This window comes from Ambystoma mexicanum, chromosome 3q (assembly GCF_040938575.1).
Source record: "Ambystoma mexicanum isolate Mex_15411 chromosome 3q, UKY_AmexF1_1, whole genome shotgun sequence".
NCBI classification, from domain to species: domain Eukaryota; kingdom Metazoa; phylum Chordata; class Amphibia; order Caudata; family Ambystomatidae; genus Ambystoma; species Ambystoma mexicanum.
Window position 1 is genome coordinate 61013244 of NC_090926.1, and position 15952 is coordinate 61029195.

Below are 15952 nucleotides of genomic sequence, written 5' to 3' on the forward strand. Positions count from 1 at the left end.
GCCTGGATGCCGTCGTGCTGGCAGAGGCAGTTGCGTCGGAGGCAGCGGCAGGCTCAACGTGGGAGGCATCATGGCTCGGGGCCATCTACACCAGAGTGGCAGGCATCGGCCGGAGGGCAGGAGGACCCTGGAATGGGAGTGTCTTCCGTGTGGCAGCGGTTGGGCCAGCAGATAGGTGCGGAGCGGCGGCGGGCAGAGGAGGCACGCTCACAATGGTCAGGGCGGAGAACTCCATGCGCAGGGCGCTGAGGCGGGCTGAGTGCCTCGGGGGAATTCGCAGGGAGTTGGAGGTGGACATGCCGTTATCCCTGCGAGACCTCGGGGCCAGAGAACAGGCCCGCCTCCAAGACATTGAACAGGAGTTCGATGATGCCCTGGCCCATGACATCAACAAGTGAGCCGTTGGACTTGCCCGCCGCCATTGTATATAGTTCATTAGTGTTAAGTTTCATTTCTTTTTTCTTTCATTTGGGGCGCATGGACTATGCCCCACATTTTTGTATATAGTTAGTAATTAGGTAGGTTTCATTGTAGGTTTCATTTATGTCGTTGGGCTCATGGACCCTGGATTTGCTATTTGTACATAGTTTTACAGTGGATTTTTCTCATGCATCTTTATTTTTTGTCACCATGGAGCAATGGATATTACGCTTTTCTTTCCCTTTGCATTTGCTTTGTTGAACGGTGACTTTGGACACATTTTCATTTGGATTAATTTGGATTCTCATTTTTTTTATTTATCATTTTTTGGGACATGCTGCATTTTGATTATGATTGGCATTATTGTGTGTTTTTATTTAATTCCCTTCATTTTGACTTGAATACATTTTTGTTTCTTACTTCAATGTGTGGTCTTCTCTCATTGCTTTCATGCATGTCACAATGTGGGTTTTCTCAGTCATGTGTTGCCATTGTGTGAGTCTGACAGACTTGTACTCATGCACATACTGCTTATTTGTGATCTATCATGTAATGATGATTTCAATTTGGAGTGGAAGTAAAGCTTGGTTGGGTGTTTGGACTGGGATGCTGTGGGGTGGGATTTGTGTGGCCATAAGAGCCAGGGATCTGGATTGTGATGACATGTTGGCTGGGGCACATGTGTGTGGGCCTGCTGGCAGGTGCCCTGCACTGCTGGGGGGTGGGGGTGCAGGGGCATGAGTGGGACATGAGTGGGAGCCTGCTGGCAGGTGCCCTGCACTGCTGGGGGGTGGGGGTGCTGGGGGACATGTGTGGGGGCCTGCTGGCAGGTGCCTCTGACTGCTGAGGGGTGGGGGTGCAGGGGGACATGTGTGGGGGCCTGCTGGCAGGTGTCCCTGACTGCTGGGGGGTGGGGGTGCAGGGGGTCATGAGTGGGACATGAGTGGGGGCCTGCTGGCAGGTGCCCTGCACTGCTGGGGGGTGGGGGTGCAGGGGGACATGTGTGGGGGCCTGCTGGCAGGTGCCCCTGACTGCTGGGGCCTGGGGGGTACAGGGGGACATGTGTGGGGGCCTGCTGGCAGGTGCCCCTGACTGCTGGGGGGTGGGTGTGCTGGGGGACATGTGTGGGAGCCTGCTGGCAGGTGCCCTGCACTGCTGGGGGTTGGGGGTGCAGGGGGACATGTGTGGGGGCCTGCTGGCAGGTGCCCCTGACTGCTGGGGGGTGGGGGCGCTGGGGGACATGTGTAGGACATGAGTGGGAGCCTGCTGGCAGGTACCCCTGACTGACGGGGGGTGGGGGTGCTGGGGGACAAGAGTGGGGGCCTGCTGGCAGGTGCCTCTGACTGCTGGGGGGTGGGGGTGCTGGGGGACATGAGTGGGGGCCTGCTGGCAGGTGCCCCTCACTGCTGGGGGGTGGGGGTGTTGGGAGACATGAGTTGGTGATCATATTGCAACGTGACATGTGGCTTGGCTGGGGGGCATGCCCATGGTGGATGGGCTGCCTGCGGGACATGACCAGGGGTGCAGGGTAGTCCCCTGTGGTGTGGGCTGCCTGCAGGGGCCGTGGAGGGGGTAGAGGGGACACCTGGGAGGACCCACACTGCCAATTCACGTGTAGGACTCCCCGCGCACCCCCGAAATACGCGTTCCCCGCTCTGACAGCAAATTCGCGTGTGAAACTTCATGCGCAGCCCAGTAATACACGTACCCTACTCCAATCGCATGTGAAACTTCCTGCGCACCCCTGAAATACACGTACCCAGCCCAATCGCGTGTGAAACTTCCCGCGCACACCTGAAATACATGTACCGAGGCCAATCGCGTGTGAAACTTCATGCGCACCCCCGAAATACACGTACCCAGGCCAATCGTGTGTGAAACTTCCCACGCACCCCTGAAATACACGTACCCAGGCCAATCACATGTGACACTTCCCGCACACCCCTGAAATACACGTACCCAGCCCAATTGCGTGTGAAACTTCCCACGCACCCCCATAATACACGTACCCCACTCGCACAGGCCCTTTCCCGTGTGAAACTTCCTGCACACCCCTGAAATACACGTACCCAGCCCAATTGCGTGTGAAACTTTCCGCGCACCCCTGAAATACACGTACCCAGGTCAATCGCGTGTGACACTTCCCGCGCACCCCTGAAATACACGTACCCAGCCCAATCGCGTGTGAAACTTCACGCGCACCCCGAAATACACATACCCAGGCCAATCACGTGTGAAACCTCCCGAGCACCCCTGAAATACCCGTACCCAGGCCAATGGCGTGTGAAACTTCCCGCGCACCGCAGTAATACACATACCCCACTCGCACAGGCCCTTTCGCGTGTGAAACTTCCCGCGCACCCCTGGAATACACATAGCCAGGCCAATCGTGTGTGAAAATTCCCGCACACCCCTGAAATACACATACCCAGGCCAATCGCATGTGAAAATTCCTGCGCACCCCCGTAATACACGTACCCCACTCACACAGGCCCTTTTGCGTGTGAAAGTTCCCGCAAACCCCGTAATACACGTACCCCGCTGGAATTGCATGTGAAACTTCCCGCGAACCCCAGTAATACACGTACCCCACTCACACAGGCCCTTTCGCGTGTGAAACTTCAGGCGCACCCAAGTAATACACGTTCCCCACTTGGCGTTTGCTGTTTGGCAGCCCTGTAAACTGGTCCAGGGTTAGCGCAGCCCTTTGCGCTGAATTTGGAATTTGATGGCTTTTCCTTGCGCGAGGGCGTTCTTGGGGGCGTAACTGGCGCTGCTGCAGGCTCGCTGAGCGACTCTGCACCACGGCTGGTTTTGGAGGCTAAAATCCATGAATACGCTGTGCGCGGAAATCGATTTTAGCGCACGCGGCTGGCGCAGACATTCGCACGCACACACTGTGCGCCAGCCGCGTGCGCCACTTTTGTGCGAAATTCTATGAATTACCCTGTACATCTAAGGCTGAAGAAGTTGGACCTATTTTTGGGACAGGGAATTTTCTTGATATATGCCTCACTTGAGTTGAGCCGTTTCTCCTGACGAGCCTTGTATCTAAAAAGGGCATAGTTAATAGCGTCTCTTGTTACACACCAGTCGAAAAACCACAGAGCTTTCTTTACTTTGAGTGGTTCCATAACAAGGGTCTCTCTTTTGCGATCTATTTTAGTCCGGAGACATTCACATTCATTCACCCAATTCATAAGGCAAGTATAGCTTTTCTTGTTCATAACCAGATTTAAATGTATGAATAATGATTTTATGGGGAGTCAAGGATTTTATTATAAAACAATAACGCTCTTCATTTCATCATACAAGACAACGAGATCAAGCCCAGTTCATATCTTATTCTTGCCGCTGGGACATGGGGCCTCATTACGACCCAGGCGGTAAGGGGTTTACGGCAGCCTTAACAGCGCCGACCCTTACCGCCTGAGTACGAGGTCCCTTAGCGCCATGGCGCTTTTAACACCTGCTTTTAGCAGGTGTTAAAATCCATGGCGCTAAGGGACCATGGAGTTAATTACGCCACCGTAATTTACGGTGGCGTAATTAACGCCTTCCCCACTCCCATTATGCCCTTTGGGGCAAAAATGGGAATGGGGAAGGGTAAATGGGGATTGGGGACTTACCGCCCCGCCAAGGTCGGAATGGGGCGGTAAGTCCGCCAACCACCATGGCGTAAACGTAGTTTACGCCATGGTGGTAAAGTCACGGCCCAGGCGGTAACTTACCGCCTGGGTCGTAATGAGGCCCATGGTTTGGGAGGCTAACCCCTCCAGTTTCTGCCACTCCGACTCTTTAGTAATAAAGAATAACACCACATCATGGACCAAGGCAGGAGTAACTGTTGCCTTGTAGTATTTAATTATAGGCATGTGGCCATATCTATTATTTATCTTTTTCATTTGGGCGAAGAACACCCCACATTTCTTTTTAAGTTTATCAAAATGTGTGCCTATCTGTGGACGATTGTAAATTGTATATCCCAGGTAGGTGTATTGACCCATAATCTCCATCTTCTCCCATTAAGCATCCATATGAATTTAGTTTTATCCCTCTTATTTATGGAAACCATAATTTTAGATTTAAGGGTAGTCATTTTGAGTTCATGTCCTCATATATCTTCAGCCAGTGCATCCAGTCTGTGCAGTAGAGCAATAGGAGTCTGGTCCAGAATGACCAGGTCATCTACATATGCCAGGGGACACGTGCCAATGTGGGGAGGGGGAAATGCCCTTGTCCTTTTCATAAATCCCTCTAAATCTTACAAATATAGGTTAAAAAGTGCAGGGTCCAGTACACATCCTTGTCGAAGGCCTGGTATAGTCCCCACTGCCTTAGACATGAGTCCACTCCCATCTAGCCGTACCTTTGCCGTTCTATTAGTATGGATAGAGATCAGAATTTTTGGAATGCTATTAGGTGCATTCCAGTCCGTCATCTTTCTCCGAAGTATGGCATGACTTACTCTGTCAAAAGCCGAAGAGGTGTCAATACATGCAATATAGAGGTTCCCCTTCTCTGCTTTCCTGATTTTAAGTAAGATTCACAGAAGGAAGCCATTCAGCTGGGTACCCAGACGCTTTTGATACCAAATTGGTTTACATCCCATCTGTCTGAGAGATCCGCCCAAATATTAAGTTCCCTCAAAAGAAGAGTGGAGAAAATCTTACTTCCACATCCATCCTTCTTGAATATAGGAATTAAATAGGACGTCTTCCAAGACAGCGTTATTGTTTTCTCATTCAAAATGTTCTGAAACATGGAGACAAGTTTGGAAGCCACTACTCAATGTCCCCTTTCAGACCATAGAACGACAGTCCTGAAAGCATTCACACGTTTAATCAGATATTCAACGTCATCTTTGTCCCCCTGGTGAGCCCACATTTTACTTTTGGATTTAGTATGCCTAACACTCCTTCCATCGATGTGCCAAATAAATCAACAAAGGACTTTTCCCAAATGTGCTCAGGTATCGGATTTAGTTGCTTACTTTCCTGATACGTCTGATCCACATTCACAAGTAACCAAAAATCTTTGGCATCGTTTGATATTAAACTTGTAGCAATTATTTCTCCATCAGGTGGCAGAGCTTTGCTTTATACCCTTTGAGGCAGTTTTTTATTTTATTTGTATTTGATCTAGTTCTATGTAGCACTACAAGCCGGCAGGCATGTGAGCACTGAGATACCAGTTGATATTATTACCTCACAGCGTGGTATTGCGTGGTACTCACTGTTACAGTCCTGCTTTAATGCCTTTGCCCTTTGTGAATTCTGCAGGCCAGTTTTCAACGCTCGCAATTGACTCCTTAACTCTTTTTTTTCCTTCGGAATTCTATTGTCATATTTATGCTTTTTCTATTTATGCCTGTAAATCCTTGGGTTTGCTGTTTTCCAGCACACTTGGTTATATTATTTCTAAAAAAGGTGGAAATGGAGGGAGCAGCAAATAACTCATATTTTTCTTCCATGGCGAAGCTTCCACAGAATCTTGCTAGTTGGGTGTTAAAACTATTTACTGTCTTGGGCCTCCAACTACTATGATTACCTCTTTAATATACCAGTAATTCTTTGGTCAATACTTGAGGTTAAATTACCTCTCTTCCAGGTATACTCACAAAACGTTCATGTGTGAATTCCACTATTCAGAATGTAGTCCTGCTTGTTACTGCGATAGAAATTGGTACTAAAATAATGTGACATTCACAATTCCAGTCACCCAGGATTATTACTTAAACAGACTTAGCCCTCCTGAACTAGTGCTCTAGCAGCTCCGCAATATAGTCGAACAGATCTTTTTTTTTAATCACAGGGCAGTGGGTTCCAGTATATATTGATTACAGACGCCCCCCACCCCCTCTGAAAAAGATTTCAGAGTTTCTTAACTGCACCACTACAAGGATTCCCGTGTGAGAGATGTCTCAAATATGACAATATTCCCCAATATCCTTCTTGATGGCTGTATTAAGACCCCTCTAAGGCCTACCCCTCAACCCCTGCCCAGCCGGTTGTATGAATGTCAAATAACCATCCATTAGGGCTGCCTCCTTTAGCCATACCTCCTGCAGGTTAACTATGTGATATTTCTTTAAGTGATGTTGCTCCATCCTTGCCCTAAAAAGGTGACTATGACCTTGTGTATTCCAGGAGGCTATGCATACTTTATAATCTGATGCACCAAATCTGATCCACCAGAGGTTCTATCAGGCCCCAATAGCTGGTACCCAAGACCAGGCTGGATCCCACAATGACCTATTGCTAAGCTTATCATCTAGAAGAATTGACCTACGTGGTTCAGTCCCTACTTTTGCTCTCATCCCAGAATGCTGGACATGCCCTTCCTCTGTGGTGTTGCCATTTAGACCATTATTATGGGGATTGTATAAATCATACCCCAGAGATAGTGCGGCCACTTTTTCAGAGAGCAAAAGGTCAAACACAAATTCGTAGTGGATGTGTAGCCCAACAATGTCAGTTCTTTCTGAGTCCTAGAATTGTACTAAGACCAAGTCCGTTCAGCAAACATTTTTCAGACTTGGGATATTTTGAGAAACATCCAATATGTTCTCCCGATTGAGCACAATATTGGAATTATTCTGTAACATACATTCTAGACCCACAACACCAAACTCCCCTGTGTAGTTATGGCCAACCTGTGCCTTACTTTCTTTGTACGCCATCTTTGTATTTAAGACTGTGTTCCTCGTCCCCCACTGGGAATGATCAGGCCTGTCTACAATTCTATGCACTATGAGAGGTTTTTAAAGTATAGAAGCCAAATCCAGGCCCTCCCCCAGCAAGGCTGCAGTGTTATGTGTCTCAAGTATGAGTCGATCTGTGGGGCCTGGGTGGAAGAAGCCTCCTCGTCATGGATAGAAAGATCTAACTATTGATAGTTATTTAGCATAACCATACTTGGAAGGAAAGACAATATATCCTTCTCTGTTGCTTTTTGAGGATGATACAGCGTTGTTTCCTGAAGGGGAATAATGTTGCCCTTCCCCTTCACTTTTTCTTAGTTATCACTTTAGATGTCCTGGCTGGTGGAAGCGGGTTGAAGAAACATCATTTGATTTCTTGTGTTTCTCAGGAATTTTCTTGATCCACTGTTTTTCTTAGAGGTAATGGTCTTAATATTTTTAGTTTTAGTTTCCTTTTTATTGTGTTACAGCCGACATTGTGACTTTTCACATAATACACAATTTGAATTTTTCTTACTATACTTTACACATTCTTAAAATTTGGATTTTATTGTTTCTTCTTTTTTCTTTTTTAAAACAATATTTCAAAACAAATTTAACTCTCTCAAATATTTCACAACTTCAGGTCAACAAACTTTCATGGCCATAACTCATTCTTTCCCAAAAAGATGGGGTCCAGAGCCACCAGTTATTTTCCACAAATCTTGATAATATCGTTACCCTCAGATCCTAAGTACCATGACATTCCATCATTATATGTCTCAGGGTCTGGATGTCTGATTTCCCATAAAGTGTACATAAAATGTCAGCATACTGATAATTATGTCTAACAAAAGGGATCTCTCTTGTTAATAAAAGATTAAGGGGAAACCTAAGAAAATCAGTTCTGCACCTTGAATTAGGAAGCTGTCTCAAATAACTTAATAAAAAACCATTTGGTTTATCATATAATGTCAGTGACTGAAATAATGAATGCCAGTGACTGAAATAATGTAGTACTCTGCATTTCAGCCATTGTTCGTATCCAATCCATTCTTTACAAGTGTCTTTGAGCATGTATAGGGTTATATTTCAGACCATTTTCCACACATTTCAACACATTCACAATCCTAAAGGATTTGAAAGGCAGGTATTCTGAATCCACACAAGTACTGATCGGAGCTCTCCAGTAGCCTGTCTTTCAGATCTTCATATAATGAATTTGGCCCTGGTACTATAATCAGTCTGTACAATGATGTTACCCTCCACTATAATCAGTCTGTACAATGATGTTACCCTCCACTCTACATGTGAACGCAATGACTGTTAACCCAGTTCATATCTTAGGCAAGCTATTGGCAAGCTCTGAGGGACATTGAGAAGGTGTTTCCATAATGTAACCTTCCACCCTGGCCCAATCAATCGTTTTTATGGAGGGATTTGTGTCTAGACCATAAATGAGGGAGTGGATTACCTTGCCGATGTAGAACTTTATCAGGGGTACCAGTTAGAACTTACAATAAATGTGATTTTATTTTATTCATTTGGCAACCTAATTGAATTATTTTGCCTTCAATGTTTGCTCTCACATGTCCCTTCAATAGAAAAGATCTCAATTTAAATCCCAGATACACAATGTTGGCAAGATGACCTCCAGATAAAAGGGGGTTCCTTCTACAATGGGCATTTAAATACAACTATTTTCGACTATGAAGAGTTTATCTTGACAACATTAATCCTTGCATACTCCCCCAAGGCACTGAGCAAACCCTGGAATCCTATGGGGGTGTAATCCAGGAACACAATGTCCTCGGCATAGGCTACCCAATTTAACCTCTCCAACCATGACTTGCCAAACCATACTTGTCCAAACAATATGCCAGATCTGCTAGGTAGAGGTTGAAGAGGCAGGGAGTAAGTATGCAACCCTAAATCACCTCTCTCCCTGTAAAGAAAGCGGCAGTCTGACTACCCTGCAGATCTAAACTTACCTGTTGTTGGAAACATTCATGAGCTTATACTATGATTGCAAAGAGTGATTCTGGTAGTCCCCCCTGACTAAGCTTAAGCCACAGATGAGCTCTATTTACTGTGTCAAAAGACTGGGACAAGTGAAATCAAGCCCCAAACAAAGATGGTTGTACCTTCACAGACAATTTATTAGAGACCATACTCATAATTAGGCTGTTTAGCCATGTAGACTAGCCCCGGCGGAATCCTACTTTATGTTTGGACAGGATTCTCTTGTTCGCTACCCAAATTTCCAGTTCTCTCAACACTATCCCCGTAAAGCTTTTACTGTCAGCGTCCAGAAGGGAGATTGGGTGATAGTTTACTGGATCAGCCCAATCTTCCTTCTTATGAATCTGTATGACTATGGCCCTACACCCCGACTCAGGTATGAACATAGACCCAACCACCTAATTAAACAGGTGGAGCAGTACAAACGTACAAATGACCATAGTTGGATATCCGATTTTAATATCTGATTGGTGAGCCCATAGAGCCCTGACGCCCTAGAAGAAGAAGATTTGTTTATCAGCTCTTTTATGGTGTCACGTGTAATATTCAACTCCCATTTAACTTTATTCGAGGATACTCCTAGATAATGCATAAAGGGTTGAGAAATGGTGATGGAAAACTGCCCCCTGAATGATATTACTCTGTAAACTAGACTGGCTAGCCCCTTCCGAATTGATAAGTGACCAAAAGTTCCTAGAATTATCTCGGGCTACCGTCCACAGTATATATTCTCTGTATTTCTGTAGCCTTGTGCTTTAGACCAATTCCTATACTTCAATCGCTGTTTCCTGATTTCTATCAAATATTCTTCTACATACAAGGACTATAAACATCCAAATATCTCTCCTTAGCTCTCTTTTCCCATAGCATGTGTCTTCATTGAATGTATGACAATGCTTCAACTTTACTTGCTGTCCATTATTTTAGGTGGATCAACCTCTCACAGAAAATCTACGAATGTAAGAGGATTGCAGATAGATTTAAGGTCCGAGGTAGCAATAATTCTTGACAGACCATTATTCAATGTGGTCGCATCCCCATCAAATTTTACCAATATGTTTTTTCCATTATTCACAGTTACATCAAGTTGGCTCTTTCCTCGATTTTGCATTGAATTAGAGAAAACCCCTACAAGCATATCATGATCGCTTGACCACTTCGCCTTAACCTAGAAATGGGGGCACTTTTCGAACATGTCTTTTGACAAGAATAAATAGTTGTTGAGCGCTGTACCCCTCGAGTCCAAGTCAGGGCTGGGGGAACATCCCCAGCAATGGTTCCATATGCCATGTATAAGTTCCATTCAGTAAAGAAGGAGTACCATTGTTTACCATTTGTTGAGGTTTCTATTTGTTTAACCTCATTCACCCTTGTTATGATGCATTGAGAGTTCAAGTCACCTGTGAGAATTAAACTCACAAAACCATACATATTCTCAATTCGTATCAACACATCTGCCAATAATTCCAGGAAATCTGATAGGAGGAAGATCGAGGGGTTCCAATATATGTTAATCACTACCGAGACAAAGGTTGCGTTTCAAACTCCTCAAATCGGCTTTTAGGGACAGGATTCCTTCAATCTTATTACATGCCAATTCAAAAGAAGATGACATGGAGTTTCAAAACGTGGTCAGGCAACCTCCAGCCGATCGTCCTTTGCCTTGGCCCTGTGCCAGTTGCTCCATAATTGTAAATCCATCCACATCATATCTGGAAACCAACCTTTTCTATTGAAGTGCTATTTGTCATAGTTATTGAAGGTTTGCTCTCTGGTTGCCCTGGTTTTAAACAAGCTGGAGCCACTCGTGTTCCATCCAATCAGTTTTACCCCCTGAGTGACGAATGTGACTCCTCAGCTAGACCCAGTGTCTGAACAATTTGAGAGAATATCTCAGGAACTGGAGTCCAAACGTTTTCTTTCTTGTCAAAACGCGGATTAACCCTTTTATCTGATTGTTGATTGTCAGATCCAATAAGACTCGACGTGTAGTTTCCTGAATGGACTTCATAATCTTAATTCACCATCATACAGTTGTACCAGCGTATATTACTCTAATAAAGTTGCATTCTCTATCGTGAGAATAGATCAACTTCGCTTTCCACCAGTAACCAAATTGCCTCAAAGGCTCCCTGGCCAGCAGTCATGATTAAAGAAAGAGGCTTAAAGCACCTCAAAGAGTCCCGTAGTCACTGATTACAAAAGTTGAAGTGGTCGGTTCAAAGGCTCACTGGCCCCAGTCACTGGCTGTAAGAGAGAGAGGAAAAAATAAAAAAAATGAAATCTCACAATAAACCGCTCTGGGAAATAGGGAAATAAGAATATAGGTGCTAAATCAAATGGTTTCCTCCACTAAAACAGCCTCATTATGAATTAGGCGTTAAGGGGTTAACGGTAACGCCTGATTCTGAGGTCCCTTTGCGCCATGGTGAGTTTAACGCCTGCTTTTTGCAGGCGTTAATATCCATGGCGCTAAGGGACCATGGTGCTAATTAAGCCACCGTAATTTACGGTGGCATAATTAGCGCCTTCCCCACTCCCATTATGCCCTATGGGTCAAAAATGGGAATGGGGAAGGGTAAAATGGGAAATGGGGATTTACCGCCCCACTCACCTTGGAATGGGGCAGTAAATCCGCCATCCACCATGGTGTAAACTTAGTTTACACCATGGTGGTAAGGGTACGACCCAGGCGGTAACTTACCGCCTGGGTCGTAATGAGGCCCAATGGATTTCGGAGTCAAGCGGGTGATAGAAAATCTTCAAATAGTCTTCAAACAATCAGTGAGTGAGCGGGGAGGAAGCAATAGAACAAGAAATCTTGAGCCAAGCGAAGCACAGAGTTGGTTCTTTCCCCTCCACAGCAAACTCACACAAATGAGGCAGCCTGTCCACGCAGTCCGCTTGGACTGCTCAGACTACCTCTCGTCACCTGTCCACGCCACTCCACAAGTATTAGGGTTTTTTGAAGTTATAGCACTGTCTCCAAAAAAAGAAAAGCAAAGACAGAATGAGTATTGCCAAGAACCTGCTCAGACTGCCTCTCGTTGCCTCTATTCACAGAGGATATTTGGGGTTTATGAAGTCATAGCACCGCCTCCAAAAATAACAAGGCAAGACAGCCTGAGTATTGCAAAGAACCTGCTCAGACTGCCTCTCGTGGGCTCTTCATTTCCTTTTACCTAGCAAGTTCAAGTTCAAAGACGCGGAGGAGGCCTGCTGATGGGAAACGACTTTCACTTTACTAGATGTGGTGGAGTCACACTTGCTCAATGCGTTCAATTGAATCAGGACCAAAGATTCTTTGCAATGTTGGAATTACTTCCATGCAGTATTTACTAGCAGGGAGAGTCAGCCTCGTGGATATCAATTTAGTCCACATATTGCTGCACCTGCTATTTCTGTCTCCCAAAAATGGTGCCAATTCCAAGGACTGCGCAATCCACGAGCACAGACTTTTTCTTCCACAGAATAGCTTTGATCAATAATGTACCCCTCTATGAAACAGATTTTAGAGTTCATTGCTTTTAGCTGGTCTTTCACGTCTCTCATAATGTAGTTGATATTCTCATAGACGTGCATCAAATAATTCAGGGCTGAGATTGAGGATCTCGCTGGGAATTTACATTTCTTTGGTTGTTTCCAGCTTCGTTTGTAGATAAGTCGAGACTCTCGTGCAAATCTTGTAAGGAGAGTGCAACTCTAAACAGATGTTGAGATTTGTCCAGTGAGTTGGCTGGATGGGAGGGCAGGGTTTAAGTCCTCCTTATCAAGTGTATGTATGCTCTGATCATTCACCTCCATGAGAGGGTCCAAGTGTTTGAGAGGGGAAGTTTTGAGAGTTCTGAGTAGGCCATTCTTTTCTTTGAAACACCCCCTTTTTCGACACATCACCAGGTTTCAAGAAGAGAAGATGTACTTATGTATTTATAGTTCATACATTTGGCGCCTGCTGACCTGTACAGATTGCTACGTGGTGCCAACTTTCTCAGGGTTACAAATATATACAAAATACTTTAATTTACAACACATATTTTTTGGGTACTGCCTACCATGCTTTTGGCTTGCTATGACGCCTCTACTTCCTTAGTGCTGATGCCAAACTGACCGCATCAATTTCTATTGAACACTCCGGCATAGAAAAGCCAATCCTTTCCAGAGGTTTTAATGGCCAGGAATTGGGCAAGAAAATGTTACACCTTTCACTGAAAAGCATTAGCCCCTCCAAAGGAAGGCTGATGCATAGAAACCCGCGCAAGTCTGCACAGGAAGTTCAGCAAATAGTTTTACATTTGCAACAACGCAGTCAACATTATAGGGCCTAGAAAAGGGTGAGCAAGAGAAGACAGCAGCCTTGATGTCGGCTCCGGGCAACCCAAGCTACAATATAACTATTCTGCATTCCCTGGCATGTGTCTCTGGGGCCGGCTGAGCTGTGTTTGGTGAGCACATACACACTGTGGCAGTATCACACTCTTACCAGCACTTCCTGTTTGCCCCCTGGCCTGGCTGCGCACCACTTCTTATTCGCTGCGCACTGCCATTCAGGTGGCAGGTATCTGTGGGGGTAAGGAGATGGGTGGGTGGGCGGGGCGTTGGGAGGATTGACTGCTGAAAGGCTTTTTCACGTAGAGGTAGTATTGGTTTTGAGAAGACCTTTGTTTATGAGGGGCTGAGTTTGCATTCACCCTTTTGCCTCTCGGGTGGGCAGAGAAGGAAGGGCCGGTTTCTAGTACCCAAAGCTTTAGAGGCAGAAGGGGACCTAAAGAGTCCTTTGCGATTCTCCTGCACTATTGTGAGTCATAAGGTGTCACTTGACTTCCTTCTAGTGCATGGAGTGTCACCAGGAGGTAAGCTTCTATGGACGTGCTATTGCAGCACCTGAAGCTGAGCAGAGGGCTGGGTCCCCTCTCAGGACCAGCGCCCTGAGAGACACATGAAAGCAATGAAGTGGCATTTCCGTGCAGGATTTTTGGTAAAAACCCTGAGCATCCGACCAAGGAGATGTGGGCGTTGGGGGCTTACAGGGCCGTTGTGAGGTTGTAAACGATCTCCATTGAGTTAAACACAGGCCAGAACTCCTAGAATGCGCTTGGCCGTTCGATGGTGTCCATGGCAACATTTCTTGTCCACTCTTGCCTCCTTTAATGTACCGACCCATTGGTACTAGCCATCTATAGGATGGCCTCCATAAACAGACTTGCCTCTAAGTACTTGCCATTGAAAAGGTTAAATAGTTCTGGGTGCATCTTCAGAATGATGAAAGGCTGTGTGGGCCCCTTCCTGCAATCCAAACTGTTCCTCGCAAATTGCACACGTGTCTTTGGAATGGCAAATATGGATGTAATGAGCTATCTTACTGCCGTGTACTTACTGCTGGTGCTTTCATGGAATTCACCTTGGTTTCAAGCTGCACTTCAACAGAGCTTTCGAATGAGGACAAAGGCAGAACTGGGGAGTGATTAGTCTGTGGAAATGCCGCAGCCACGCCATCTGCCTGCCCTCCGTTTACCTCCCCTCCTACTTTTGACATTCTTATGTGTCACTGATCCATTTTTAGCCCAGGCAGCAGTTAAGCTGTACTGCATAATTACTGTGCCGATGCCTCTTTTATTTTCCTACACTTGCATATCTTGCCAGAGAATGTCACTGGTTTTGCCTGTCGCACGCTTCTGTGCAGAGTTTGTGTTGAATAAACTCTATGTGCACCGAGGTTTCTAAAACGTTAAGACGAAGAGACTGTGTGCCTCATTACAAGTTTGGCGATGCAGGAAAAAACAGTTGGTTGTTCCGTTAACGCCACCTTTTTTTGCCAGTAATAGAATTATCGCTGTAAACTCCAGGTGTGACCTTAAAGTGGAGGCTTTTTCTGAAACATCATGCTGGAGACATGATTACAGGAAGAGAGACAAGGGCAGAGGCTGAGAGAGACTCGGAAGTATGGAGCTAAAAGGGCACGGTGTGCAGAGTGGTGCAGTATTAACTGCTAAAGTCAAGTATGTACTGAATTCTCATCAGGAATCATTGCAGGCTCCCTCCTCATTGCAGGCTCCCTCCTCGTCTGCAGTTACATTTAAATTAGAACTAAACACACCTTCTCCAGTTGAGAGGTATCACAAATCACGACTGCTGGACACAAGCCATCCTGATGGGCAGGAGGTCTACAACCCATCCACTATGTTCACAAGGATATCGCCAAATGGAGCCACTCTCAGCCCTTCACCACCAACCACTGTTCTCTGTCACTTAGTGCCATGTTCATCCTATGCACCTCAAGTCATTATCTCAAAAACTTCTACAAAAAAAAAATGAATACAAACATAAAATATCAGGTTCTCTAGAGCATGTCAGGATGTAGAACTGCCTGTGAGGGGCACAACATAGTGTACACATGTATGTACATATCAGGACCGGAGGCTAACATGTAAACAAACAGCTGTAGAAACATATGTTCCTAATATTACATCCATTGCTTGGAATGTTCTCTCCTAAGGTCTGCTCCTTGAAGCCAATCTACTGTCTTTTCGCAAGAATCAGAAAACACATGCGTTTGAATACTTTTATGACAACCTCTTTCTCCTGCCTCAGTAACTGCTGATATATTGTGCTTTATGTTCTGTGTTTCGGTCTCACGCCATGATGCCTGTCCGGTTTTCGGCGTGTTATAAAACAAAAAAATAAATATGTAGTTAGCATGACAAATGCCAAATTGAATGGAGAGCGTAGGGGAACATGTAGAATATTAAGTACAGAGCATTTTGAGTTTCTGAAACCTGTATCTGTAGAGAATCTTCAAGCATGCACCTCTGCATTCAACCACATGCACTT

The 15952-nt window shown here is 45.6% G+C and overlaps 1 protein-coding gene across 4 annotated transcripts in view; it reads right to left on the reverse strand.

Annotated features, from left to right (window-relative positions):
• The window catches only part of LOC138582114 (lactoperoxidase-like), a 464456-nt gene that overhangs the window by 377290 nt on the left and 71214 nt on the right, over positions 1 to 15952 (reverse strand). The window lies entirely within an intron of this gene.